A 5,000-nucleotide genomic window follows, 5' to 3' on the forward strand; every position below is an offset into this window, starting at 1 on the left:
ACCCGTGCGGCTACCCGCATCGGTCTTACGGGCGCCTCCACGCTTAGACGCCCTGCCCGATCGTGTTTCGCCGGCTTTACGGCTGGGGATTTCAACCCGCTCGGTCTCTGCGGGGCGCCTCCACGCTTAGGCGCCCCAATGAACCGTGTTTCGCCGGCTTTACGGCTGGGGATTTCAACCCGCTCGGTCTCTGCGGGGTGCCTCCACGCTTAGGCGCCCCGCTCAACCGTGTTTCGCCGGCTTTACAGCTGGGGATTTCAACCCTTGCGGCTACCCGCATCGGTCTTACGGGCGCCTCCACGCTTAGACGCCCTGCCCGATCGTGTTTCACCGGCTTTACGGCTGGGGATTTCAACCCGCATCGGTCTCTGCGGGGCGCCTCCACGCTTAGGCACCCCGCTCAACCGTGTTTCGCCGGCTTTACGGATGGGGATTTCAACCCGCTCGGTCACTGCGGGGCGCCTCCACGCTTAGGCGCCCCGCTCAACCGTGTTTCGCCGGCTTTACGGCTGGGGATTTCAACCCGCACGGCTACCCGCATCGGTCTTACGGGCGCCTCCACGCTTAGACGCCCTGCCCGAACGTGTTTCGCCGGCTTTACGGCTGGGGATTTCAACCCGCTCGGTCTCTGCGGGGCGCCTCCACACTTAGGCTCCCCAATGAACCGTGTTTCGCCGGCTTTACGGCTGGGGATTTCAACCCGCGCGGCTACCCGCATCGGTCTTACGGGCGAAACTCCACGCGGAGTCGCCCTGCCCGAACGTGTTTCGCCGGCTTTACGGCTGGGGATTTCAACCCGCTCGGTCTCTGCGGGGCGCCTCCACGCTTAGGCGCCCCAATGAACCGTGTTTCGCCGGCTTTACGGCTGGGGATTTCAACCCGCTCGGTCACTGCAGGGCGCCTCCACGCTTAGGCGCCCTGCTCAACCGTGTTTCGCCGGCTTTACGGCTGGGGATTTCAACCCGCACGGCTACCCGCATCGGTCTTACGGGCGCCTCCACGCTTAGACACCCTGCCCGAACGTGTTTCGCCGGCTTTACGGCTGGGGATTTCAACCCGCTCGGTCTCTGCGGGGCGCCTCCACGCTTAGGCGCCCCAATGAACCGTGTTTCGCCGGCTTTACGGCTGGGGATTTCAACCCGCGCGGCTACCCGCATCGGTCTTACGGGCGAAACTCCACGCGGAGTCGCCCTGCCCGAACTTGTTTCGCCGGCTTTACGGCTGGGGATTTCAACCCGCTCGGTCTCTGCGGGGCGCCTCCACGCTTAGGCGCCCCAATGAACCGTGTTTCGCCGGCTTTACGGCTGGGGATTTCAACCCGCGCGGCTACCCGCATCGGTCTTACGGGCAAAACTCCACGCGGAGTCGCCCTGCCCGAACTTGTTTCGCCGGCTTTACGGCTGGGGATTTCAACCCGCTCGGTCTCTGCGGGCGCCTCCACGCTTAGGCGCCCCAATGAACCGTGTTTCGCCGGCTTTACGGCTGGGGATTTCAACCCGCTCGGTCTCTGCGGGGCGCCTCCACGCTTAGGCGCCCCAATGAACCGTGTTTCGCCGGCTTTACGGCTGGGGATTTCAACCCGCTCGGTCTCTGCGGGGCGCCTCCACGCTTAGGCGCCCCAATGAACCGTGTTTCACCGGCTTTACGGCTGGGGATTTCAACCCGCGCGGCTACCCGCATCAGCCTTACGGGCGAAACTCCACGCGGAGTCACCCTGCCCGACCGCTTTTCGCCGGCTTTACGGCTGGGGATTTCAACCCGCATCGGTCTTACGGGCGCCTCCACGCTTAGACGCCCTGCCCCACCGTGTTTCGCCGGCTCTACGGCTGGGGATTTCAACCCGCGTGGTCCGTGTTTTTCGGTAACATATTCGTGTTCCTTGCCCCCGACGGGCCGTGTTTTTCGGTAACAAAATCGTGTCTTTTGTCCCCGCTGCACCGTGTTTTTTGCCCCGCTCAACCGTGTTTTTTGCCCCCGCTCAACCGTGCTTACTGCCCCCGCTCAACCGTGTTTTTTCGGTAACATAATCGTGTCTTCGGGTAACATAATCTTGTTTTTCGGGCCATTTTACACCGACGGAGGCACCCACAGGGGCCATGTACACCCCGCTTGGCATGTACATGAGGGGCTGCCTGTTCCAAAAATCCTTCCCCCCTATAGGGGAATATGCATTTTGGGTCTCCAGCCACGCCCAGGGTTACCACCCCCTGGAAATCCCCCAGGTTTACCCCCCATTTTATGTGGATGCATAGATTCAGACCGCCCTGCTCCACCGCTTTTGGCCATTTTTGCCCAACGTTAGCCGCTTCGGCGTGCCGCTGGACTGTTTTCGGGCCTTTTTCACCGACGCTTGGCCGTATCCGCTTAGTTTTCCCCAACGCTTGGCCGCATCCGCTTAGTTTTCCCCCGCTGGACTGTTTTCGGGTCATTTTTGCCCAACGTTAGCGGCTTCCGCTTGCCGCTGGACTGTTTTCGGGCCCTTTTTCACCGACCCTTGGCCGTATCCGCTTAGTTTTCCCCAACGCGTGGCCGCATCCGCTTAGTTTTCCCCCGCTGAACTGTTTTCGGATCACTTTTGCCCAACGTTAGCCGCTTCCGCTTGCCGCTGGGCTGTTTTCGGGCCATTTTTCCCCAACACTTGGCCGTATCCGCTTAGTTTTCCCCAACGCGTGGCCGCATCCGCTTTGTTTTCCCCCGCTGAACTGTTTTCGGGTCAGTTTTGCCCAACGTTAGCCGCTACCGCTTGCCGCTGGACTGTTTTCGGGCCAATTTCCACCGACTCTTGGCCGTATCCGCTTAGTTTTCCCCAACGCGTGGCCGCATCCGCTTAGTTTTCCCCCGCTGAACTGTTTTCGGGTCACTTTTGCCCAACGTTAGCCGCTTCCGCTTGCCGCTGGACTGTTTTCGGGCCAATTTCCACCGACTCTTGGCCGTATCCGCTTAGTTTTCCCCAACGCGTGGCCGCATCCGCTTAGTTTTCCCCCGCTGAACTGTTTTCGGGTCAGTTTTGCCCAACGTTAGCCGCTTCCGCTTGCCGCTGGACTATTTTCGGGCCAATTTCCACCGACTCTTGGCCGTATCCGCTTAGTTTTCCCCAACGCGTGGCCGCATCCGCTTAGTTTTCCCCCGCTGAACTGTTTTCGGGTCAGTTTTGCCCAACGTTAGCCGCTTCCGCTTGCCGCAGGGCTGTTTTCGGGCCAATTTCCACCGACACTTGGCCGCATCCGCTTAGTTTTCCCCAACGCGTGGCCGCATCCGCTTAGTTTTCCCCCGCTTAACTGTTTTCGGGTCACTTTTCCCCAACGTTAGCCGCTTCCGCTTGCCGCTGGGCTGTTTTCGGGCCATTTTTCCCCAACACTTGGCCGTATCCGCTTGGTTTTCCCCAACGCGTGGCCGCATCCGCTTAGTTTTCCCCCGCTGAACTGTTTTCGGGTCACTTTTGCCCAACGTTAGCCGCTTCCGCTTGCCACTGGACTGTTTTCGGGCCAATTTCCACCGACTCTGGGCCGGATCCGCTTAGTTTTCCCCAACGCTTGGCTGCATCCGCTTAATTTTCCCCAGCTGAACTGTTTTCGGGTCACTTTGTCCCAACGTTAGCCGTTTCCGCTTGCCGCTGGACTGTTTTCGGGCCATTTTCCACCGACTCTTGGCCGTATCCGCTTGGTTTTCCCCAACGCTTGGCTGCTTCCGCTTAATTTCCCCCAGCTGAACTGTTTTCGGGTCACTTTTGCCCAACGTTAGCCGTTTCCGCTTGCCGCTGGACTGTTTTCGGGCCATTTTTCACCGACACTTGGCCGTATCCGCTTAGTTTTCGCCAACAATTGGCTGCATCCGCTTAATTTTCCAAGCTATACTGCTTTCGGGTCAGTTTTGCCCAACGTTAGCCGCTTCCGCTTGCCGCTGGGCTGTTTTCGGGCCATTTTCCACCCACGCTGGCACCGACGGGGCCATGTACACCCACGCGCGTGTACATGAGGGGGCACCCATTTTTGAAAACCTTGCCCCCCTATAGGGGAATATGCATTTTGAGGCTCTAGCCACGCCCAGGGTTACCACCCCCTGAAAATCCCCCAAGTCAAAATCACCCATGTAAAATATTCAAAAAAATCTCAAAAAATCACAAAAAATTTATAAAATCAAATAAATTCAAAAAAAAAAAAAAAATTTCAAAAATTCAAAAAAAATTCAAAAAATTCAAAAAAATTCAAAAAAATTCAAAAATTTCAAAAATTCAAAAAAAGTCCAAAAACCCAAAAAAACTTCAAAAATTTCAAAAATTCAAAAAAATTTCAAAAAAAATTTCAAAAATTTGCCCCGCTGAACTGTTTTCGGGTCACTTTTGCCCAACGTTAGCCGCTTCCGCTTGCCGCTGGACTGTTTTCGGGCCAATTTCCACCGACTCTTGGCCGTATCCGCTTAGTTTTCCCCAACGCGTGGCCGCATCCGCTTAGTTTTCCCCCGCTGAACTGTTTTCGGGTCACTTTTGCCCAACGTTAGCCGCTTCCGCTTGCCGCTGGGCTGTTTTCGGGCCAATTTCCACCGACACTTGGCCGCATCCGCTTAGTTTTCCCCAACGCGTGCCCGCATCCGCTTAGTTTTCCCCCGCTGAACTGTTTTCGGGTCACTTTTGCCCAACGTTAGCCGCTTCCGCTTGCCGCTGGACTGTTTTCGGGCCAATTTCCACCGACTCTTGGCCGTATCCGCTTAGTTTTCCCCAACGCGTGGCCGCATCCGCTTAGTTTTCCCCCGCTGAACTGTTTTCGGGGCACTTTTGCCCAACGTTAGCCGCTTCCGCTTGCCGCTGGGCTGTTTTCGGGCCAATTTCCACCGACACTTGGCCGCATCCGCTTAGTTTTCCCCAACGCGTGGCCGCATCCGCTTAGTTTTCCCCCGCTTAACTGTTTTCGGGTCACTTTTCCCCAACGTTAGCCGCTTCCGCTTGCCGCTGGGCTGTTTTCGGGCCATTTTTCCCCCACACTTGGCCGTATCCGCTTAGTTTT

The sequence above is a fragment of the Carex rostrata genome, unplaced genomic scaffold, assembly GCF_964058835.1.
Source record: "Carex rostrata unplaced genomic scaffold, lpCarRost1.2 SCAFFOLD_43, whole genome shotgun sequence".
NCBI lineage: Eukaryota > Viridiplantae > Streptophyta > Magnoliopsida > Poales > Cyperaceae > Carex > Carex rostrata.